Source organism: Apteryx mantelli, chromosome 8 (assembly GCF_036417845.1).
Source record: "Apteryx mantelli isolate bAptMan1 chromosome 8, bAptMan1.hap1, whole genome shotgun sequence".
In the NCBI taxonomy this organism is placed as follows: domain Eukaryota; kingdom Metazoa; phylum Chordata; class Aves; order Apterygiformes; family Apterygidae; genus Apteryx; species Apteryx mantelli.
The window spans coordinates 34,147,515-34,172,688 of record NC_089985.1 but is presented as its reverse complement, the minus strand read 5'-3'; the positions used below and the strand labels follow the sequence as shown (position 1 = coordinate 34,172,688).

Sequence of the window (25,174 nt, the reverse complement as noted above, 5' to 3'; positions counted from 1 at the left end):
CCTGCTTCTCGCTGCCATCTTCCTAACAAGGGAGTTGTTACCCAAAGACTTGTTATCCCTCTCTCTGCTGACGACTTGCCTGACAGCTCTGTCTGTATGTAAATTAACATTTTTTTTATTTTATTTTTTATCCCGAGGCATTTTGGTTTTGGCAGTCTCATCAAAAAAGCATATTCTGCTTTAAATTACCCCCAGTTCTCCAAAATGCCTCCCACACCACGCTTAAAAATCATTCTTTCTTTTTCTGATTGGGAATTTCAGCAACACTTAAGTCTTAAAATAAATGGCTTGTTTGCGGTTGGATACTCCCCCCACACAGACACCTTTTGTTATAAATATGTGCACATCTGTTTGTTTAATTATTTGATCTCCTACATGAAACTGAGTATCTGAATTTTTTTTTTAGAAAAAGTTTGTCTGAGCTGATCATAGAAAATCTTCTCATTTGTGGTCGCAGCAGCTTTCATTCCTTTGCCTTTTAGGCAGGAGTCCAATGTCAGTCACTTATCATAAATAATCAGCCTCATCAGGTTACCGCAGAGATTCAGCCAATTGCAGACGCGCAGAGGGTAAATCTGGCCTTAACTCCAGGCTGAAAGTGGCCTTTCAAAACTAATTTGGGGATTTACAAAACGACAGACAGGCTCTCCTTGTGTGCTGAGTTGCCTGCTCGTTGTTGTTGCTGGTTGGGTGTTTTTTTTTAATTGCCTAGTTAATATAATCTGACACACTTCTAATGGCCCGCTGGTGAGTTCAATAGGGTAGTCGTTTTCATCAGGTGCTGGTAATAGGGTAAAGGAGCTTGGTTTAAAACCTGTTAAAGATGCAGCAATCTTTTTTAAAAGCTCACTGTTAGCAGCTCTTCTGGAGTCTGTGCTAAAGGATATTAGTGTCAGGAGTTGCTTTGCTACCAGAGGCTCAAGCTGAGTTCTGTGTGCTCTTGTGTACATTTGGTAAGTAAGAAATTGCCAGCTCCTGTGACAAATCCTGGACTGGGGCTTCTGGATGCAGTATTCCCAGCTGAGCCTGGGGCAAAATAAGCTGGGTCACAGGAGAAAAACCCCACTCAGTGTTGCAAAGCCTCCAAAGGGCTTCATCTGCAAAGTCCAGGTCCCAGCCTGAGCATAGGAAGAGATCGGCTTCTGACTGTACTCTTTGGGTAGCGATCTTTCTGGGAAGAAAGTCTACATTTTTAGAGAGCAGGGAGAGAAATGTGAGTAAGCTGTAGGCTGTATGTCTAGAACTTGTTCTGGAAGTTCAGGTGGGAACTAATCAGATGTGCTGTGTATTCCTCTGAGCTTGAGCTGAGTATTGTCATGCCCAGTGCCATGACCATCCAAAGTACAGAAATGTTCACTATTCCTCTTGATAGAGTGATAAATATTTCTGGAAAGAAATGACTACTCTTCAATTCCCCAAATGTCCCCAGCAGCCACTCTTGGCTGTTTCTCATCAGGGAGGAGTTGTAGTGATGGGGTGAGAAGCATAAAGTCTCAGTGAAAAGGCAGGTTTTTCAGGCTACAGTTCCTTACTTATATATGTTGCTTCTTCTAAACTTTATAAAAAGTGCTAGACCTGAGGAGGTCTTAGACTTGCAATGTTTTCCATCTGTACACGCTTTTAACTTCCTGTTCTGCGTTTTGCTTAATTCACATTGTGGTTTTCTTAAGAAATTTGACCTTTTTTTTAATACTCTTTTCCCTGCTTGACAATCCTGTTTCAGAGTGAGAATCTGCAATACTTTTTCCTTAGCTCTTGCTGTGAACTTCCCTTTTCACATATCTGAAGGGAGGAGAACAGGGCTAGCTTTCAGCCCTTCTTTGTCTTTGCAAATAGGGATGGATGAAAGCTGCAGGTTAATTTAGCTTTACAATACGTACAGTTTGGATACAGGCTGTGCTTGTTGCCTGTGTTGCCTGAACTTTGAAGCGCAAGCTCACTTCTAATTGGAAACCACTCAGGCTTTATTGAAGTGGTCAGTGTTATTTCATCAGAGCCTTTTGATTTTCATGGTTTCTTGGCACATGCCTTAGTAACTGAACTACTACAATTTGCTCTCTGATCCTTGCTGTTACATAGCCTCTGCTTTTCCTGCTTGTGGGTCTTTGATTGACATCATGAGCGAGGAGACCCATAGCATGAAGCATGATGTGGAGTTTAGGCCTCTACCCTCCATCCACTGTACCTATGTTGCAGATGGACCCCACATACTGCACATAAAGTTGTTATCCACACAATAACCTTGCCAAAAAAAAAAAAAAAAAAAAAAGGACATGACTCTATTTTGCAAACGGTAACAGGAGAAAGGACGTCTGAACTGTGTGTTTTGTGAATCTTTCTGCCCTGGTGTGAGTGTCAGCCTGCCACGTAATGTCACTCCCCTGTCATAGCAACATACACACTGCGAAAAGCACCAAAGCAACTGAAAAGGTGATATTTTCATTTTGCGAGGGGGAGTGCGCCTTGTGAAACCCTGAAGAAGCTTGCTTGTGCCCTCGGTGAGCTGGAAGACTGCCCCATCTGCTCTGCACAGTCAGGGTCTAAGGACTAGGGATAGCAATTTTGCTTGATATTGAGAGTGCCCTGCTTTCCTCCTCTGTTCTGTATTGTAGCTGAGATGGGAAAGCCTTGTTTGTGCCCTCGTATCACGTTGCTATCCCTTTTATTTTCTTTGTGATCACCGCTGGAAATTTTGTCCGATTAGAAGAAACTTTTACCTCTATTAAGCCCCCGAATCTCCATCAAGCGTCTGATAGACTGGGCCCTAACGGCAGCCGCTTTACTTCTTTTCAGGCACCATCCATCAGGCTGACAGTGACTGCCGATGGGCCAGTCATATTGTCTATATTTCATACACAAACATCAGGCCTGCTGACAGCACTTTGCACACTCGGAAATTGCTTTTGCTGTGAGCTGAATTTCAACTAGAGCTTTTTTGCTGGCTCCATCTCTCAGTGTTTATGACCCTCAGGAGCAGAGGAACTGCTGTGAATAGATAATGCTGAAAGCACTCTTGTAGCACAGAAGGTTTCATGTCTGAAGTATTTAATGTTTACAGCAAATTTGGTGTTTGTTAATTTGCATTTTTATTCATTCCTTAAAGAACTGTCACCTTATTCTTCTGCTTGTCCTCTGTACAGATGTGTGGCAATTTCTGCTGGGGGGACAGTGCTGATGGGGTGGGGGGAAAGAGGAGAGGAGGTGTTAAGGGGTGGGACGAAGGCTGGGTAGAGTTATGAAGTGCTCCATGGCCTAGGCAGCAAATCTGAATAATGCTGCTTCGAAGGATTGGGGGGAAGTATAGGCTTGTAATCAGTGTAGAGTTACCCCTCTGCTCCGAGTCTGAGTAATTATGACAAATAACTCATCTGTTTAGACATCAAATATGCCAGCACACAGAAAAGAGGCTGTAACCTGGAGGGATCATACCTGCTTGTCCTTTCCTCCTAGAAAACAGACAAATTATTTTCATTACTGGAAAGGAGAGCTCTCCGCTAATAATGCGCCCCATCCAACATCTGAATTCTATTTCTTGCTGGTATAGAAACACTTGTGCTGGACTGTAATTATTATATTTGTGCACATATGTGGGTTTGCACTTAGGTATGTAAGGGACTGTGCATATGTGGATCGGCCTGTGCCTTTATGCCAGGGTGCATGTTTTTACTGGAAGAGAGGAGTGTTTATGTTCATCTCTGTATCTGTGTCTTGCTGTCCTTGAGAAAGTGTGTGCCTGGGTATCACTCAGCAACTGAAGAGTGGATGGGGAGGAAATAAAGATGGCTGTTCAGAAAGTTGTGCAGCAGTTTCAGCTGAACTATGCAGGTCACATAGATTAACCTATCCCTACCGAATGCTCCCCAGGCAATCAGCATGCTCTGGCCGGCCAAGCAGTTTTATAAGGACTGTAAAGAATGTACAGAGACATATCCCTGTAAAACCATCTCTTACCTGAAAGCTCAATGAGCCATGAAATTCAGGAAAAGAACAGCCATTTCTTGGGAAAATGTAATATTAAGTGTCTCAAAATTAAACTCCAAGCTAGTATATTCTTGATGTGCAGCTAGAGTAACCTGTGTTCAAGTAACATTAAAGAGAAATTGTCAGAGTAAAAATCCCGTGTTAACGGGGGGGGGGAAAAAAAAACCCTCTCATACTTTTCCCTGTTATCATGAGCAGCTTATTATATAGGTGGTTGAAACTGAAAGATTTAAAGTTTTATTTATTCTTTCAGTTATCCTAATGGCTCCCCCCCACCCCCCGTTTAGACAATTTTCCAGCTTGGAGAGAGCTGGAGACTCGACTAGCCAGTTTGTCTGCATACGTGTGGTTGATTTTATTGTCATACTCTGGCTCGATGATCTTCTGTTTGGGTTGCAAGCCATAAACGGTAGCGTTCAATCTCCACATTCTTTTTCACAAGGCCTGACTGACATTTGTGTTAGTGATTTTTTTTTTTTTGGGGGGGGGTTATTTTTCTATCCTTTTATGCTTTGATTTTTAAATGGAACCTGAATGTTGTGCCTGTAAGTATCTGACAAGGTTAAAGAATGACACTTCTATTTCAAAAATAATTTAACTACATGAAAACTGTGGAGCAAAACTGATTTTCAAGAGACAGTATTTTATTGATGATCTATTGTTTGACCTTTTGCATGATTATTGTTGAGATATGGGAATAGGAGGAGTATTCCCTGCATTGATTTAACCTGAGGTACAAAACATTAAATACAAGTAAGGGTGGTTTCCTAAGTAAACAGTACATTTTCAAATAACAGGGTACCTGGATGTTCATATTACAGTAACTCTTGCGCTTCCCTCCTGCAACACAATGAAAGGGAGTTGTGTCTGGGTGTGTGTAATCATGGGTTATTTGTAATGCAGCAGTTCCTGGGAACTCCTGTTCTGATAAACGTCCCACTGAATTTGCGTTACCATACGCTATGAGGAAGTGTCCCCTCCATGAGGAGGTTGTGATTTATGAAGATTAGACAGGCATTCGGCAATCACTATTATAAAAGTGAGGGCTGAGAGAAACTGAATGACTTGTTGAAGGTCGAATGCAAAGCCCATGGCAGAACTGAGAAATCAATGCACGTATCATTTCATGATATGGAGGCTTCCTGCCCCTTCCACCTCTGGTGGCTTGGGAACAGCTGAGACAGGGCCTTCTGAAGCTAACATTGTGGCAGAAGTATTATGAGACAACAACCTTCAGTGTGTGATAAATGAGCCCGGTGACTTGGGAACCAACCACAGAAATCCATAAAATAACAAAGCCCTGGGAGAATACGCACCCAGGTAGCTGACGCTGCGTCCTTACCTCCAATGAGGTGGAGCAGGGCCAACATTATGAGTTTGTGCTGGAATACCTCTTCATATTTCTACCCCAAAATGAAACAAGTGAGGCACACAGTGCAGAAATACAGAAAATAGCAAAGCATGTGAAATAGTTTGCCTGAAAAACAGTTTCTTTCTAACTTCTTTCCCTGTATCCATTGGTGGTAGGAGTTGGACTCAACAATGAAGGTCTTCTGTTTCCCCTAAATTATGTCCTTATCCTGAAGAAGTAGGGGGAGAAAAGAGCTTAGTAGCTTCTTATTTCTCTGCGTGCAACTTTTGCAGTCGTAACCTCTGTCTTGGCTGCACTTGAAAATGGGGCCTCACATAAAAAGACCTCAGTTTAGTACACGGACCTTTAATGTGCTATGTCAGCACAAATAAGAGCAGCAGTATAATGGATAGAAATGGAAAGTGTTTGGTTGACTACTTCTGACCTCCTGTGTGACCTTGGGCAAGTTGTTTTACCTCCGAGTACTTCAGTGTGCCAAGCTGCATTGTGACACTGGTAAAGTTAATTTGTGAGCTGTTTTAAGATCTGCTAAAGATTAAAAATGCCATAGGGAGCATAGGCATATTGAAAAGTAGCCACAGTTGCCTGTGATGCTTATGGAGAGTTGTCCTATTAGGGACGCTGTGGTGGTGGCTATGGCACATGAAACAGTAGATGAATAGATCAGGAATCTGTCTTGGGGCCATCTGTATGATTTCACTACAGGAAATTTGACAGTGTTCATGAGCTGTATCTAGCAGCAGTGTGGATGAAGGGGAAGAATGCACAGCTATTATATGATGTAAGTTATGATGGGCTCTACTGAGGGGGAGAAAGAATACAACCACTTAACTCTTCCCTTTGATAAATCTGCACGTGGCTGTTAGAACATAAACAGTTGTGAAGCAGTGAAAAAAGTGCTTGATGATGGTTTTTATCAACTTCCAAGCTTCTTGCAGAGCAGTAAGTGATTTTTGAGAGTCATGGGGACTTTGACTCTCAGAAGTGACTATCTGCCGTATCAGGCAGCATGATAGTCTAAGGCAATAAAATATCCTCCAGATGCCTGTGACTTAGAGGATGTGTTGCAGGCTCCACCTCGACATGGCATCTCATTAGGTATTGCTGGAAGGAGTCAGAAGCTACTTGACCACTCTTCCCTCTCTCTCTCTCTCTTTTTTTCCTTCTCTTTTCTCCCTCTCTTTTCTCTCTTATGCTAGCCATTAGGAAGCAATTTTCTTCTGTTGTCTTGTGATCCTTAGAAATGAGCTGATAATCTGACACCTGTTCTCTGGATAAGGACAAGAGGTTTTGGGGGTTTTTTGTTTGGTTGGTTTCTCCCACCCTTTCCTGGTATTTAAACTATTCTCCCTGGCCCTATTTTGATAATATCAGATACCCATTACAGATGTGCATCTAGCTATGGGTATATGAAATAGCAAGAAGTTCCATACAAGCATTGTTCTGCTTAGGAACACTGGATCCTCACCCCTTCCCTTCCCCCCCAACATACGCATCTGTCTGTGTGTATATGCCTAATCTGTAGTGTGAAAAATAACATCTAAAATCTCCTGAGAGTATTTCTGTGATCCTTTCAGGTCACCCACTGCACTGCTTCGATTTTAGTTTAATAATTTCTAATCATCTGAGATTGCTTAGCAAGTATGTGTGGGAAATGTTTTTTTTCCTGTAGATAAGAGATAATAATTTATTTCCATGTCAAAGGGTAAGTAAATTTTGCCACTTCATTACTGATCTTTATATTGTCATTTATTGTAGAATCATCAAGAAAATAAGTTTGTCATGGAAGGGAGACCTAAAAAGGTGTGTAATTCCCATGATTTGTTCCCCTGGAGCATTCCTGATTATTGATACATTCTGTCAGTTAAGATTTACATCATTGATTAGTGTGATTTAGAGTGTCATGGCTTCACATTCTTTGAGCCTTTCTAGCAAAGCAAGCAATTTAAAGTCATTGCATGTGATACTAGATTTCAAAGCAGTAACTCAGCCGCAGTGTTATGTTTGATCCAGCATTTACTGCCTACCTAATATGACAACTGGCAGTTTATAAACTTTGAGATTAAAATGATGAGAGCTTTTGAAACTCGTATAATAGTAATGAAGAAGTAGTGTGTGAATGCCGATGGCCTTTTCTGCAGTTTTCTGCAGCACGTTCAAGTGTTTGGCAGACATTGGGGCTGTTCACAGATGTGTGTCTAAGCCATGAAGGGCAGATTGGCTATCGTATTCTATCCAGCCAGAGAGTTCAGAGTTGAAGGGTCTGTTTTCAAGATAATTTTATGCAATCTGAATATGTGCCTGTTTGCAGTACACCTCTGCTCAAAGCATGAAAGTGAACTGCATGTTTTATTTTCTTCAAGCTTCATAATTATATGGATTATCAATGGATGTGTTATTGTCCAGACCTTAACAATGCCACAAATTACTATAACAAGATACCAGAGTAGATGGACTTTAGGTCAGACTGCATCAAGCAAACTTCAGATTCCTAACTGCATCCGCACTGTTCAGGAACTGGACTGGATCTCTCTGTTTGTACCCCTGGAATCACAGATTTTCATAGCCCTGAATTTTTGTAGTGGATGTTGTGCAAAGGTTGTCTTGGCTGGAACTGTGCCTTGGCTTATCAGATATTACACTACCTCTGCTCTGAGAGAACTAAAATTTCCCCAGGTCCTTTCATACAGCCTATCTGTAACATACCTGTTGACATGAAAACACAAGTTTAAAAAATGTAATTCATAGGAAAAGTCTAATTATTTGTGACATTTCATCCATCATGTCCTAAGCTTCTCCAGAGGAAAGTAGTAACATTTCGTCTCCTTGACAGCAAACAACACACTGACGGACTGAAAAATGTTCTGCTATATTTCAAACTGCAGCATTTATGAGTAAAGAGCAAGTGCAAAATAAATAGCAAGAGTAAAGAGCAGGAACCCACATAAGTAGGGGGCAGAAGCTTGGAGAGCTTTCTAAAAGCTTTCTGCGGGGTTAAAAAACAAAACAATCCTTCAGAAATAACCAGAAGTTCTCTGGGTAAGCAATCCTTTGGACAAAAGCTGTATAGCAATACCACCCAGCCCAATTTTCATTGACTTGCCTAACCACTTGCACTAGGAGATGCCTGGGTGGACATTGCAGCATGGTGCATTTCATGGAGAGCCGCAGGGCCTGACTGAGGACTCCTTGGAAGCTGGCTCTTGTGATCTCCCCACCGCCCCCATACTTCAGGACTGGAAAAGGAGTGTTTATGTGATCTAAAGGGCAGAGAAGCAGGGCAAGGCTAGGAAGCTTGCCCTCCGAAATTATTTCTAAAGACAATACCTAAGCACCTTAAGCACTGCTGTCAGTTTATACCCAGACTGACTTTTTTTTTTTTTTTTTTTTTTTTTGAGTCCCTTGAGCCCCTGATCACTTTCTCTCTGACATGCCAAGCTAGCTAATTCCACATATTAGCCTTATTGCCTCTCTGTCTGTCTGTCTGTCTCTTTCTCCTTTGTTACTGTTAGGCTTCTATCAAATTTTGGTGACCATCTGGTCAAGGGTAACTCGTCTCTTTCTACATGGATGTTGTAGTCCTGCCTTCAGAACCAGATGCCTGTGCTCCAGGAACTGCAGGTCTCACACTTCAAGAAAAAGAGAATCTCTGTTAGTAACCCAGCTTCCCACAGATATTCGGATATTTAATTCCCACCGTTTTCCTGGGTACTCAAATGGGACAGGTTCTGTTTCATACCTCCAGAATCTGGTGCCTGTGAAACCTGTTGTTTCCATCCATTGGTGGAGTCTGAAGGTCCTTTGTGATGCCCTGTTCATATAGCTCTTAAGCTGATACTCAGACTCTTAGCGATATCCTGTTGACAGATCTTATGTTCGCCAAACTTAGTCATTTATACAAATATTGGAAAAAAGCAAAAGTGCAATACTCTGAAATGGGGTATCAGCTGAATCTGCCATCTGGGAAGTCTGATGGAGAATAATAAGGAGTTGGAGCATTTTGGAGTTGTTGAGATGTTCTTCCTTTTCTGATCTCTTGTTTTAGAAGAAATCCTTTAAATGCAGAAGCTATAGCAGAATATTTCTCTTTTTTAACTCTGAAAGGCTGCCATTGTTCTTTGAGGAAAATACAAGTTTATGTAGCTGTTCCTAATCTTTCATAGAGTGTAGGCTCTTTCATTTTCATCCTTTCTCTCTCTCTTTTTTTCTTTTTCCCCTTTTTTCTGTTATGCACACACACACACAAAACTCAGGAGTACATCATGAGCCAAGCTGTATTTTCTGTTTATTGCCACCAGGTTAATAACAGTAATGGTGCGAGGAGAAAATGAAGTGTTATGTAAAATCCTGCATTGCAGATTTTGGTGCTGATGCAAAGAGCTCAATAAAGTGTAACACTTTAATCATGGAGATAAAAATCACACAGCAGCTTCACAGTCTTCCAAGATGCAGAGCCTTAAGACAAAATAGAAGTGGGAGAGAAAGAGAAACAGACAACATTATCAAGTCCCAAAAAAGTTAGGAAAGAAAACAACCCACTTTCTTTTCATGTGATGCTTCGATTCAGTCTTTGTATTCACAAGATAAACAACTGAAAATGTGTGTATATGAATTTCCTGGTATTAGAGAGAGCAAAATGCCACAGCCTTATACACAACTCGGTGACATTTACAGGAACCTGGGAACCTTTTAAAAAAACAAAACAAATGACCCCTCCCACCCCGACAGAAAAAACCCTAGCATGGTATAGATTGTTTTTTTCAAGCAGCCCAGCATCATGTTAGCTATGTTAGTCTTGAGTACAAATTCTGCATGATAGCAGAGAAGAGGACTCAAGTTTAGATGGTGCTTATATTCTGAATGTCTTCCTTCTACCTGAGCTTTGTGTCTCTGCTTCCTATCTGCAGTGTAAGATTATAGTCCCGTGAAATGACTGAAGATAAAGTTTCACTGGGTGGGGAGAGGGAGAGCTATGTGAAGATCTCTTCTCCATAGGGAAACTTCTGCATGTAATGAAATGGAGTGCAGTGCTGAGAAGTTGGGATGGTCACATGGAAGATGTATCTTCAAGCTGGTCAACTTGCAGTGAGACACCTGACTGTAGCTGTGTGCAGAGTTTATTTTTCTTAGACAAATACTTCTGAAAAAAATCCTTTCCCCACAGCTTGGCTTGTGCTGAGAGGAAAAAGGATATTATTTCTTGGCAAAATGGAACAAACACAAAAAACGCAGGGAAATACCTGGTCTGGGGCCAGCAAGAATACCTAAGGTGATTCAGAATAGTGTCCTGTTGCTTTGCTCCTAGTACCTGGGAACAAATTGGCTGAGCATATAGGGGGAATCTCTGTCTCGAGCCTAGTGACCATCCGGCCACCCGTCAGATGTTTCTCCACACCAGGAAGGTGCAGTGTCAGTAAAGGAGCCGTTCCAGGGAAGTGAAGATATTCTGTGTGAAATGTAATTTGGTTTTAGGTGCTTGACCTTTTGTGGATCAGCTGTCATCAACTGGAGAAGCATGGCAGCCTGCTGAGCTAAGTCGTCCTGTACTCGGATAAGAAGGGAGGGGACTGCGCCTTAGCCTTGTTGCAGGCTCTCAGTGGGTCCTGTTGTACCCCGATCCTTACTTGTTTGCAGCCTCTTAGCACTGTCTGTTTTGACCTATTGCATAGTTATTCCCTTGGGTGAGTTTCAAGGTTAATTCAAGGGCAAGCTAAGCCTTGCTGGAGCTTGAAGGTAACTCAGAAGGGTTAATGTTTCCACCAGCTGTGATAGCTGTGTGTCTGGAAATCCCAAAAGTTTGGGACTGCTGGTTTGAACAATTCCCACAGACTGAGGCATATGTATTAGTGGTTTTTGATAACTGATAAACTGTCATCACTGCTTACCTATGATATGCCCATCATAAAGAGTGCCTGATTACATGGCTGGCTTAATCCATACAGCGTCAAAGCTGACATTTTATATTACTTTATATCCTCTTTCCGGCTGAGTTCACTTACGTGGAGTTAACAGATGTCAGGATTGGACGTTGTGGGCCTGGCTGCCAAGGAAATGTGTGTAAATGAACCCGCCTTTGTGTAGTATTGTTAGTTGGCTGTGTAAGAGGTAGCAAATAGGATTTCTATAACTCAGCAGATTGTGGGAAGAGCTGGGGGGTGAATCAAGTTGACATCACTTTGGAGGCCAAAGCTTTATCCTAATGGTTTTCCTGAAGTAAAAACCTCCTGCCTTTTTGCTGAGATATGTCTGTTTGCTGGAACAGCCTCTGTTTCCCAAGGGTGTGTTACAACGTTCATTACCCCTCGATGCAGCTGTATTAACAGCATGGTGATTTCAATGTTATCTCTGTGTTAGACTTCACATTTGGAGTAAAGGACCAGGAAGGCTTTAAGGAAATGCATGCCTTGAAGGACAACACACATGGTGGCCTTGAGCTCATTTACCCAAGTGAAGGGAGGGTGGTTCTGGGAAACCTGTCACGCCGTGTCAGTAGGGCTTGCTTGCTTTTGAAGGTCACAGTCAACTGGATGGGTTGGAACAGCTGCCTTTTTAAGGACCAAAACCAAATAAAAACAAAGCACTTGAGGTGTTAAGAACCAAAACCCTTCTGCGGTCTGTGCCTCACTGCAGGACAGACCTGCCCTGGGCTGTGCCCCAGAGGCCTGGTGCCCTTGTTGCCCTGGTGGGGCGCCTGCTGGCGTTGGTCCGGATCCTCTGTCTGCACACCTGGGTCTCCTTCCAAAGGAAACCAGGGAACATGGGTGGAAACCACCCACCTTGGCTTCTTGCTCACATGCTAGATACGTGGCCAGTGGGGCACAGGCCTACAGTGAGTACTACACAGCACAGCTGGCCCATGAGGGTGGACACCGTTGTAGACCCCTGAGCCTGGGGAGGAGGCACTGATCATCCATTTCTCAGGCAGATTCCTCCAACCCAGTTTGAGTCACCAACCCATCGCTCGGAGGTGGTGCTCCTGGCTGTTTGAGGAGAAATCTGAGGCTGGTCCTTCATCCGTTGTTAGGGCTGTTCTGCTGGCTCACTGTGAACTCCTTTGGTCTCAAAGTAAGGTGTGAGTTCACAGGCAAGTACTTCTGATATTCCTGCTCCTCTGTCTTTTTCCTGCTGTTTTCCCCCCACCCCTCCACACAGTTGATATATACAGTAATTCTGCATGAATCATCTCACTTATTCTCTTGGGGGGAAATGATATATGAACAGATCAAGGGGCTGATTGAGCTGAAAAAGAGTCACCCTCCTCCAAATAATTAGACTTTTTTGCCAAACTGATCATGACAGGGACCCCCAGCAGCCTGTGCCAGCACAGCTCATGGTACTGAGTGGACTTGGAAATGAGTAGCCACCAGTGGGTCAGGGGAGTGGGAATGAGGGAGTTTTTGAGACTGGCCTGGTTGCCAAAAAATGCATGTGAAAACACAAGGTTAGTCTGAAATGGGGCTTAAATACTTTCCGAATGAAAAGGCTGGAGGTGGGTGCGAGTCCCTGGGGATTAATTGATGCAGGTAATGCTTTCAGATTGGGAAGGGCTAGAAATGCTAGCATTGTTTGTTGCAGAAACAAAAGACTATTTTGCTGGTTTTGAGGGTGGCACAAAGGGCAGCTCGCCTAAGACGGAGGGACCAGTGTGATGATGGATGAACATTAGAATATACTTTGTGATAGTGAGGCAATGCTTGAGATAGCATTCCAAGAGATTAGAAACGCTGTCTGTTTGAAACTTTAAAAAGACCAAGTTAGTGACTTCCTAGTGCTGGGTGCATAGTGATGGTGCTCTTACCTCCCAGGCATCTAGAGTTTGTGTGTGTGCCTTTTCTAACCATTTATGTACTATTTCCCCTGCTTTTTAAATACAGCCAAACTATTTCTCTTGGGTTTTTGTATGGGTTTCTTTCAATATAACTCATGAGAGAGAGTTAAAAACGACTGATGTAAAACCGCACAAAGTGGTGGCTGGATCCACAGTTAACCCTTGTTTTAAAAAATGAGATTCCTCTTCACCTGTGTCCTTTTAACATTATGGGTCAGCTCTATGTCAGAAAAAGCCAGAGAGGGGCAATCTGGCCCTGGACTGAATGAGCTGCTATGGTACATCATCTGTAACTGCTGTGGTTCTCCAGCGTGACAAAGCGGTTAAAAATGTTGCTGCATCCTTTCATGGACCGGGATGCCATTCTCCGAGTGCGTGGCTTACAAGGATATCTGTTTGATTGACTCTCTGGTTAGAATCAGTGCTCGCTTTCCTTGCCAGGAAGAAAATAAAGGTAACTGGTGACAAGCTTTAAGGGTTGTCACACATTTGTTTCCATTCCCATTCTTTTACAACGGTTTTAATACTACGCAATTATGGACTTGTTCTAAATCTTTTTATTATCTCTTATAAGCAGGCTACCTCATGTCTTAAACATCCAGAGTAGTACCAGCAAGGAAATCAGGGTTGTTGTAGCACTGAAATCTTTAAAAGGCTTTTAATTGCTGTGATTTTCAGTCAGATAGTGACCTACAGTACATCTGGAAAGGTGGGTGTTGTTCTCGGGGAGCTGCATTTGGCATAATCTGCTCCTTGGGGACAGGCACGAGGAGATCACAACCTCTGGTCTCAGCTGTTGAAAAAATCCCTGCCAGGCCTAATAGCCAGTACTGCTTTCCCCTTGATCAGCTGGACTTCGGTCACTGCTGAGTTGAACATTGTTTACTTAATGAATAGTTCCCAGAATGCAAATTCACCTGTTGTCCTTCCACTTAGGAAAATTGAGAGTTTTAGTCTTTTGTACTCTGCATTCAAGAGATGAGAGGGGGAAAAAAGCACCTAAATGCCTCCATTTAAATGTAAATTTTGACTTTTCACGTCTGACTAAGTAGGATGTTTGTTTTTATAAACAATATATATATATATACACAAATAAAAGCCACGGAATTGAAAGAATAAAATCCCTCTCTTGTTGATATTGATATATTTTCCACATAGTAATCTTTGCTCTCGCGTTATTTATTTTTCTGTTTCTTTTTACTTTAAAACTAATTTTGCTGTGAGAACAAGAACAGGAGATCGTTAGGAGGAAATACTCTGGCGCTGGCTTTCGCAGAGAAAACATGCCATCTGCCTAATGTGTTTCATCTTGTGTCAGCCTAAGATGTGTTGTTTGGGTTTAACATGCCAGTCACTAGCCTAGAAAGAGTGTAGGCAGCAGCTCTGACACATATCCTGGCTAGGACTCCAAATCCTTCCTGCCTTTCGAAGTCTCTGCTCACTCTGAAATAGGCCACAAGGTTTTTGGGCAGAAGGTGCTGTTCTGATCACCTGCCGTGTGCTCGCATTAGAGCCCAAGAGGCATTTGTGCAATGTATTTAAGTGGTTTGGGAAATATTTTCAGTCTTTATCATGTTACGCTGTTGAGAAACAGCAGCCAAGACCCAGCCTGGAAGTGGGATGTCTCAAAAAGCTCCAGGTGGTGGGTCTGAGGGGCTGATGGTTGAGGATGTGATAGTGTCTCCCTGGTGGCATCAGACAGGACAAGCTTCAGCTTTTCCCTAGCACAGCAGAGAAGGGTGGAGAAGCCATATGGTGTAGTGTCATGCAGAGATGTGAACTTGAGTCCCAAAAGCAGAATAGCCATGTTATTGAGATCTCCTAGCTCTGAAGTGGCAGGTCACTACTGCCTTTCTGGAGGTAGCTCAGTTGGCACAAGCTCAGTGTCTGCCCCTGCTCCCTTGTGCAGCATGGCCTCGGCAAGAAGCACCGTGTGGACTTGGCTGCCTGCAGAGCACGTGTCTGGACTCAGTGCCGTGGTGAGAACTTGTTGGTGGCTGCACTTCAGAAATGGGCTCTTCTTGTTTATTGGATGTTTCCTCTTTCAGCCACAGACATTTTCCTGATAAATGGATGGTGTGTGTCTCAGCTGGGTAAATGTAGCTGGTCGCATTTTGTTACACTGTGTGTAATAAAGACTTTAGCTTATTTTTTTTATTAAGAAAAGAAGTTGGCAGACAGCTTTAAATGTCTGCCTAAGGACAAAACGAACTGAGTTTTGTAGATAGCTGCTTTTTTTCTTAATAAATAAATAAATGGAAAGATTTTTATGTTGATAATAAAAATAACTAATGCAGAGCTTTTTCCACTAGTGCCTGAAGACATGGACAGATGTGGGATTTTGAAGGGATAAAGAATTGAAATCTGTTGACAGGTAGTAACTATAAAAATGACTATCCTTCCTGCCTCTTATTACAGACCAATATCCAACAAATGAAGAGTCTCTAAGAAAGGTAATGATGATGGGATCAGGTTCCAAACATCAGAGATCAGCAGAAACCTCCTACCTTCAGAGACATTTTAAGTTAAAGTGAGGTGGTCGAGAAAACTGGGAGCTTTATTAGGGTATGCTTCTGGACTTTCTCCAACTCAGAAAATACTGTTGTGGGGGGGGGTGTGGAGGGGAGGAAACTGCTGGGGAAAATATGGAGCAACAGAGCAAGTTCACTGAAAGTTTGGTTTGCCCATGAGTTGTCTGTCAGTTTTGTGTGATCACATTCTGCTTCCAAAGAACTTTCACTAAGCTGCTATTGGATACATTTGGTTTGTGTCTTGTTGTGTGGTCTACTGTTGGAATAACAGGGTAAATCCTGTGGTATTTCTCTGGTTGCCTTGGTTAGCAGAGCCAGGGATATGTCTTTGGAAAGGCCAGGTCAACATATTAGAGTCATTTTGATATGTTTTCTGCCACGAAGGAGATGGGGCAGATGTGACTCTTCTCTACATCATCATGGGTTTTGGCAAGCTAATATGTTACATTCTATAATTCATCCAATTATGGAGAAGTGTCATATTCTGATGACATTTTTGGCATTTCCAACTTTTAAATGGGAAATACGTTGGTATTTCTTTCTTTGTATCTGAGTTATTCTGTGTTCCAGCTAAGGTTTAGGTTAATCCATGGAGGGGCCACAAAACAAAAAAATCCAGTGTACAGTGCTTTTAACAGCTATTACTGTAGTTAAATGTCTTTTTACTTTAAAACACTGATACCATTGCATTGAAATGCCTATTGTCCCTTCTTTTGGCATCAGACTATTGATTTGAAACTTTGCAAGTGGCACAGATATATAAGGTCTGGCATATCATTTTCTTGATTCAAGCAAAATCGGTGACAAGGGATTCATCTGCTCTAACTTTAGGACTAAATCGAGGAGCCCATGCTAGGAGTGCAATCAGCTTTGACTTCCTCTCTAGTCAATGGACAGAGAGCAAGAGACCTCCAGAGTGATCCAGATATTAGTGGTTTCATTCACATGTTGAAACACGTATCTCTCTCCAGTGATTACTAAGCTAGTACAGGGTCCAAGACAGAAATTTTTGTGTTACCAGAGGGTGACAGCCATTTGTTAATGGGGGGTTCACACTTCTACAGCAAGCTGGACCTGGAAAAGAGGGATTATAAGACTGAAGTGAGTAGACTTTAGAAAGTCAAGCAATTTGTCTGGCTCCAGATCTGCAAAAATAATTAGAACAGGAAGCTAGCTCCTTAGCCCAGGCTGAAGGAAAGATCACTTTTGATCCTAGTGTGTCTGTTTTACTTGCTGGTGACAGCCAAGTTGATGTACAGCATATTTAGACTTTATCTATTACTTGAATTGCCTGTGTCTTTCAAAAGATCTTGACAAACCAGAATTATATTGCTTCACAATGGCATCAGATTGTAGGGCCAATCTGTTGAAGTCGTCAGTAAAGTATACTACAGAAATGGCTAGTCATTCTAGTGTTTAATGTAACTCACAACTTGAAAACAGTATGTGGATCATCAGTGCTGATGCAGCATTTAGGAGAGCAAGGATCAAACATTGACCTGATATACCTACAATTCAGAGCAAATTGCTTTTCTGTCTGTTGTAGACAGCTGTAACACTTGCAGAGGAGAGAAGGATGAAAACAAGTTTAAAATGTTTCTTGGTATTAAAAGATGGATTTTTTTTTTCCCCACATACATGCTTATATATGTTTACATATACACATATGAAAAGTAAAAAAAGCAAACGAACTCCCCCCTGAATCTCTCTGTCAACCACTGCCATTGTGAGTCAGCTGCCACTGTCTGGCGCAGGAGATGTCCTCCTTCAGAGTCCTGCAGTAGACTTGTTTAGTTATGCCCTGCTGAATTCTCTTCAGATTATTTCTTGTACCGTTTTGCTGAATCTTGAGTCCCTGATGTTCTGTGAGATGAGCATCCTTTTTCTGTAGGAAATAGTGGTCCTAAGTATGGGCTTGCAAGGGATACAATGTCTTTGAGACCTTGTGACTGTACTTATAGCCACTGATAGCTACCCTGCTGTCTGGATTGACAAGCAGAACACAAGATGGCATTGCCTACAGCAGCACTGTTGCCTGTTGGCCAGTGAGGGTTGGGGAATATTCGAGGGGAAAAAGTTTCAGATACATCTGATGCTGGTAAGTGCCTTGCAAAAGGCATGATATGTTGTGCTTTCAGCTGTAAAAGCAGATCTTTCTAAAATGACCATTGCATTTTAGCTTTTATAGCACTGTGCAAATAATAAATACTGCTAGATGTAAAGCACAGAGAAAACATTCTGCAGTGTGACGCAAAATGCTGTGCTGTTCTGTAAGACTGGGCTGTCTCCGAGTCAGTAAAATCCAAGAAAGCCTATTTTCCCAGCTGCAGTTGAGTCTTGGGTCAAAAAGAGAATATTAGGGTCAACTCTCTTTATTTGTTAGCATGCTCGCCCTCTCCCAAGTAGCTGTGTCTGGTGTACAGTCCCTGCTCTCTTCCAGCATCCTTGTGTTACTGTTTATTAGCTTTATATCTTACTTGGGTGTGCTTGTTGCCTGCACTAAGTACAAGGGAAGAACGAGAAAGAGGCAACTTGCAAAGGAACAGCGTAAAACTAATGGCTGTGGATCACTTCTGCTTGTGGTGAGGCTGTGCCAGGAAGAACGAGAGTTGGTCTGCTTTTTTCAACTGTCACTCACCAATAAAGCATGTGCACAGCCTTCCTGTCTCTTCCCAGTGAAGCAGCTGGCCACATAACCTTTGAATGACACATCTCATGTGTTGTTTACTGCCATCTGACTGGACAGGTTTGCAGTTTGCATCCAGGCATGTTTATCTCTTTCTTACTTCACGTGGACCTATGCAGAGTAAGAACGACCACTGCAGTTAATCTCATAGGACCAACTAGTCTGATTTTTCCGGGTCTGTTCCTAGTAGGCAGAAGGAGACACTCAGGGACCTGTATAAGAAATTCCACATGTGTAAAATGATCTTTACCTTTGATGTCCAACTTCTAGTAATTATTGGTTTAGGGGCTTCTTGAGCTGAAAGCTTTATGCAAGGCAGGACCTACCTTCCAGTAGTCTGTCTAATCTCTTTTTAAAGTAGGCAGTTTAAGCTGTAGAAATGCATGTTTTTCACAACGAAGCAACCCCTTAGTTTTCCAAGAACTACAAATGTCATATTCTGCAATACAAATTAAAGTCTAACTGGAAAATAAAGACAGCCATGCTGCGTCACACCCAAGGGCTATTTGACTTAGTATCCAAAGACCTATTGCAGATGCCTAAGGATAGACTGTAAGAACAGAGAAGATATGCAGGATCATTTCCTTTCTTGCTTCTGGCAATGTGTAATTTGGGGATTTTCTGATCAAGAAGTTATGTCCACTTCTTTGTGTGTATTAACATGACGGATTTTTTTTCTGTGAATTTGTCTAATTGATCTTTGAGCTCATTTGGGTTTTGGCCAAAATCTGGTGGCAGTGAGTTCCACAGTGTAAATAAAAGCTAGCTTAAAAGTCACTTCATTTGCCTTAGATCTTCTGCCTGATGACTTTATATTCTGCCAGCTGTTACTTGTTTAATGAGAAATATTGAATACTATCATATATTATTTGAAAGACTAGAAACTGGTTGTTTTCGTTTGACTTGACTACGTACAATTGGCCCAACTGGAATGGTCTCTAGGAAATTAGGGGACAGGGAGTCATAATTCTTAGCCAGTTGTTTTGAGTCTACCACTCTTTGCCTTTGTAACTGGAGGAAAGGCATGTAATATCTTTGGGCCTTATTTATGTACTTGCGCATTAAAGATGGTGTACTTTGGTCAGAAGGTTCTGCAGAGGTATAATTAAAAGTTATCAGTAAAATGCAAAACTATTAACAATGCTATGAAGTGAAGAGTTGAACAGGAACTCTAGGACATAATATAGTTTCAGGTGTGAAAGGAGCAATTAATGAAGCCTGAAGAAATTAAATGACTTGTTACACAGCCAGCAAGTGGCTATCTAAGGAGCAGTACCAAGGATTATCAAATCCCCTGATACAGCTACTGGGAACATTTCAGCTGAGCAAACTTTCAGAACCAGGCCAATGTCAAATTGAATTACCTGTAGAAAACATGGCCATTTAGATATTTCAGCTTGATAGACCTGATTTTCTTGCCTTTAGTTATCAGAATGACGAGCAGTTACTGCCTCAGCTTTTCTTTGGTTGTAAGGTTCCTTCCCTCCTGCCCCCAAAGCTATTGATTCTTTTGCCACTGTTTTCCTCCTTCATCTCTGAAAAGCCCTCTTTCTGTAGTAGCTTCAGGAGCAGACAGTGAGCAAGGTAGGATTTAGAGACCTTCAGCAGGTCTGAGATGGGCAGAGCCAAGTTCAGAGTGAGGTAATGCCAGGAGGCCCAGTTCAATCCTAATGCTGTATTCTAATTATGCAGGCAACTGTAATCTTTAGAGCTTGTTGAGATCAGAAACCACGTCTCTGAGTGTATTTACATGTTTGTTTCTATCTAAAGGAGAGAGAAAGGATGAGACAGAAGAATGACTCTCCTTGTTCAGACTCACTGTTAGAATTTTGGCTTGGGGTCAGGCCCAGAATCCAGAAAGAGCATATTTCCTGCTTCCTGTTCATCTGGGGTAAAAGTTATACAAGAATTTTCTATGCAGCTGACCCAAAAGTCTTGTCTAAACTTGATCCGGGTCTTAAAATTGTCTCTGTCGCCCATCTCTAATTTAATATGCATTTGAACAGAAGTGTTGTCTTGACAGAGCCTTTCACCTCCAGGTCACCCTTTCAAATCCAATTCAGGCCTGTCGTGACCAAATGTTACTACCATCTGATGGCTTTTCTGTGTCCTGTGTGAATTGCTGGCTTCAGTCCAGTAGCTGGTGGACAGGTGCCTGAATTGCAAAAACTGCCAGAGCTGACACTAACTGGAAATCTCTGTAGAGGGGTCAAAGAGTGAATCAGCCTGGCAGATGAATTAATACTCAACTTGTACACACTCTGATGCTTTATATCTTCAAAGTGCTTTACAAACGTCAGCTAATCCTCAGGAGGTGTTGTTATCTGCACTGGCAGGTGAGAGAAGCAAGCAGATAGAGTAAGAACCAGAATCAGAATATGCATGTTGCTGACCTCCCACTCCTGTGCCAAAACTATGAGTTTACGTCCTTAATTCTTTCAGGCCTACTGATGGGCACAGTGGAGCAGGGTTCAAGCCCACTGAAGGGGGCTCCATGTTTTTCTTCTGTGGATGAAAACATCCCTCGCTCTTTTAGGCAGGCAAGACAGCAACACTGTTGGACATGCCATTCTTCTGCCATATAAAGCTGTGGAGCCAACACAGTGTTGTTATAATCTCTTCTCCATCCTCTTTGAGGTGCTAATGGTTATGTTGAATCAGGTCAGATTATGCCTGTCTTTAAGAGCTATCATTATTCTGAGTGAGAACTTGCCAAACAATCAGATGGGTAAATAATGATTTTTAACTGGCAACTGGGTTGGGGGTGGTCCATCCCAAAAAATGACAGCTTTCAGAACATCATTGAAACAGTCTGAAAAAATTCATGAAGAAAGTGTCGTGAAGAAGAACTGGCAGATCATGCAGAGTTAGTTGTACATCAGTGTTTGCAAGCTGCTTCTGCAAGAAGGAAGCATTCTCAGATTGCACAAAGGTCCCTAAAGGAAGAGGGAGTAATGGGTTTTGTGCTTGGTATCAGTGGTAATAAGCATGGATCTAAACTAGCATTTTCCCTTTCTTCTCTGGAAACAAGAAGAGGAAAGGAAGAAGGTTTTTAAAAATAGTAAACCACTTTCCTACCATTAATTTCCCATGTAAATAATTGCTGTGGTTGCCCTGGTGTTGCACAAAGGTGAATGGAGCAGGTGGTCCGTGAGATGATGAATGGAAGGAGACAAGGGTTACAAATGGGTAGTGGTGTGTCTCTGAAAAACGCCTCAAATAAGGTGTGGCTTGCATCATCTGCAAAATTGAAGAGGACACTGTAGGACTGACTGGCCTGTCCTCCAAAAGCTAGAGGAAATTATTTTTGGAAGTATTTGACCTTTTTTTTTTGGGGGGGGGGGGAGGATAGGTTGTGCTGATCCTGTCAAGTTTATGGAGGAAAAAAAAAAGGGAAGAAGGTAGATGTAAAAAAAAAAAAAAAAAAAAAAGCAATTTGGATACACCTAGAACCAGTCTGAGCCTTTACCTAACCAGAGATCCAAACCCAGATGTTTTGAAAAAAGTTTGAAAATGTGGACCTCGTCCAGAGAGCACAAATTTCACCTTACAATCACTAGCACAATCTGTAGGAGACAACTGTGTGCGTCCCTGAGGAGTGATTCAAGGCACTGAACAGAGTCCCCTGACATAGAGAGGCCTCAGCCTGGTGCTGTCTCAGTGTTGGCTTCTGAACATGTGATTCTGCATGGCCAGTTTTTCTTCATTTTTGCATAATAGCATGTGCTTGCAGTTCCTGGTGCCACCACTGTAGGAGCTACCAAAATAACTGAGAGTGGGCTACTGTGTGTATTTGAAGAAGGATATTGGACACCTTTGCAGAACTTTCTTTTGAGAGATCCTGGGTTTGAGGAAGTTTCTAGGAACCAATCTTCTGGGTAGTTCTGAATCTGTTCTGAACCCAAAGGGACACACTCCTTATCGGGTGCAAACTGTTGCAGGTCCATTTGCTTCCAACAGTGGCTGGGCACTAAGACTGGAAAGTCTGCCTGGCGGCTGTTATGTTCTCTGCCACTAATGACAAGCCATGGTGTTAACGTCTTGTATAAAACATTGCAAGGAGTTTATCCCATCCCCCGTATGAAATATCAGAGTGAAGAAGGCTTTTGGACTCTCCCTCTAAACCAATTGCTATGCCCAAGAATTAATAAAATCCATATTGAAGTGACAGCTGGTGGACAGAGCTGGCGTTTTCCTGCATCACTTGCCTCTCTAGTGGCCCATGTTCTGGGCTCAATGCACATTTATCCTTTTATTACAGCTTTTATTGATTTTTTTTTTTTCCCTAAATCTCTATTTCCTTAAGAATTGTAATTGCACTGTTCAAAATCTAGCTTTGGTCATATCAGCACTAGCTATTAACATCATTCTTCCCTCTTCCTCTTTAATTACTGACCTTCCAAAGGCATTCAGCTAATGAAATAAAAATGCAGACAAGTGAAAATATATTTTCTCAAAACCTTCTACATAGCAACATGCACCAGTTTCCCATTTCCGTGGGAAATGCTATTTGACTATTTTGTATCTTGACAATGAATATGAGCTTTTACTCTTTATCCATGGTTTCTTTCATATTTTTTCCCCCCTTCCTAATTTATATGTCTATTTCTCAATCTCTCAGAAACTTTAGACTGACCCAGGATAACAGTGAAAAGGGTGTGTCACAAAGGCAGGGATTCAAATGAACTTTAGAGCAAAAATTTGTTTGCTTATTTATTCTGTTTTTATGACGTAAGTGGCAAGAAGAGGCAAAGACCATTCTCTTAAAGGCGAAGCAGGTTAACTGTTGTTTTTCAGAAAGTGGAGTTCAAACACTGTCTCTGTCAGTCCAGTGAGTGATTTCTGTTTTGATACAGGTAGAAAACAAAGACCAAGTCTGCTGTTGTTGTGTTGTTTTGTTCCCCCCCCCCCCAACTCTGTAAGCTGGGTCATCCAGGCAATTACAGCTTTACTTAAAAAAGAGAGTGTAAGAGAGAAAATCTCTGCTGCTGCTTGTAAGCACAAAGACAAGACACTTGAGGGAATGAAATTGCGGGATGATTTTTATAAGGCATCTGAATCATTTTGCATTCCACCTCTAAAGCAGAAAATGATGAGTTTAATATTATATCGTAGGATGTAACTTGCAAGGCTCTCAGAAGGCAGCTATGGCTGCCAGAGATGCTTGAGCCTGGCTGTTCATTATTTTCTGCTTAAAGGCGGAAGCAAATATGACTGAGACTTTGAGCCACATCTAAATTTATTTCCCTTCTTACTTGTAGATGCTACTGCATTATAAGGCATAATCAGGGTGGGTTCCGTTGTACAGATGTTGTCAGATGCCCCTGTGACTTAACACAAGATTGATTTAAGTGTGTTTGTATGTGCACGTGTAACATGCACACATACATTTATTAACCTAACTTTCCCGTTAAAATTCTCCCTACCTCCAAGAAAAACAATTTCAGAAGGTCAATTCTCTGCTGTTTTTCTGAAATTCCCACCAGTTGGTGACATTATATATTTAATAAAATGTTAATTCTGTGATCCTGCCTAAATTGCAGGAGGCCATTAGTTATTTCAAAAGCTTCCAGCGAACCTCAGCTGAAATGTGAAACTAATATTGTATCCTTTATTCCCTCGCTCAAATTTGTGGTGTGGCAGTGGGTGAAACATTTCCTACATGTAAAGCACTTCTGAATATGTATGACCTGGAGTGTCTCTCCTACGCACACAGAAAGAGATAGAAAGAATATCCTTATTCTTCAGGAACATATCTTAATTCTTCTGCAAAACACATCTGCAAACAGGACTTTTACTATTTGGGGCACAAGGAGGCAAACTTCACGTTTAATGTCCCAATGACTAGGCTGCTATTGTCCATTTTAAGGCTAGAATATCTTTTTGCCTTTTGAATAAAGAGAATTTTTTATTAGAAACTCATGTATTATATTAACAATGCACTGAGTTATTCTGTTCTGTAATGGAGAACGCTCAAGATGTTTCCCTTTGATAAAATAATGAATGTGATCAGAAGAAAAGAAATGTGAAACACTGAAATACTGTTCTGCTCACATACAGCAGTGTCTGGGAGTAGTACGTCTAACTGTCAATTATTATAGCTATGTTTAACAACTTACTGAATAGGATGGACAATTGCAAACTTTCACTATATTTGGTGGGCAGAAATATAAGAAATAGAGATTTAATACGTTCGGTAGGAGGGTAAGGAACAAAGACCAGAAGAACTAGTTGAATAGTTATTGTTGGCTGACTTAAGATGGCTTTTGAAGTACATTGTAATGAATAATTGGATAAATGTTTTTAATCACTTGTCCCAGTGATGAGGTATTTGTTGAATGTCATGGTTTCCAAGTAAGCAATCTGGAAATTTAATTTTTAGGTGAAGGTGATGTCTGCGAAGAACACTGTTCCTTTACAAATATCCATTATAACCAGACTGTCTGCAAACATTTTTGATAATCAAAAGAGATCTTCAAAGAAATTTCAGCATCCCAAGAGATTTCCTGTAAATTCTCCAGAACACTTTTATCAGCAAATTTTTAGCAAGAATCCTACAAGAGTTTAGAAAGCATTCTCTAGTATAGTGATACTATGTTAGGCTGGATGACTTGATCAGTTGAATAGTAAGCTGAGGCTCAGGATACCCATGTTTTAGGTGCAAATTTCTTGTTGGATTAACCTTTGGCAAGTTATTTTAGTAATCTGCCCCTCTGTGTCCCTGTTAGTTGACACCTTTTTTTTTTGAAAACTATTTGAGAGCTATGGATGAAGAA

General features: G+C 41.7%; 1 protein-coding gene across 1 annotated transcript in view; it reads left to right on the top strand.

Annotated features, from left to right (window-relative positions):
- LOC106489278 (cytosolic carboxypeptidase 6-like) overlaps nucleotides 1–25,174 on the top strand; it is a 243,963-nt gene that overhangs the window by 110,941 nt on the left and 107,848 nt on the right. The window lies entirely within an intron of this gene.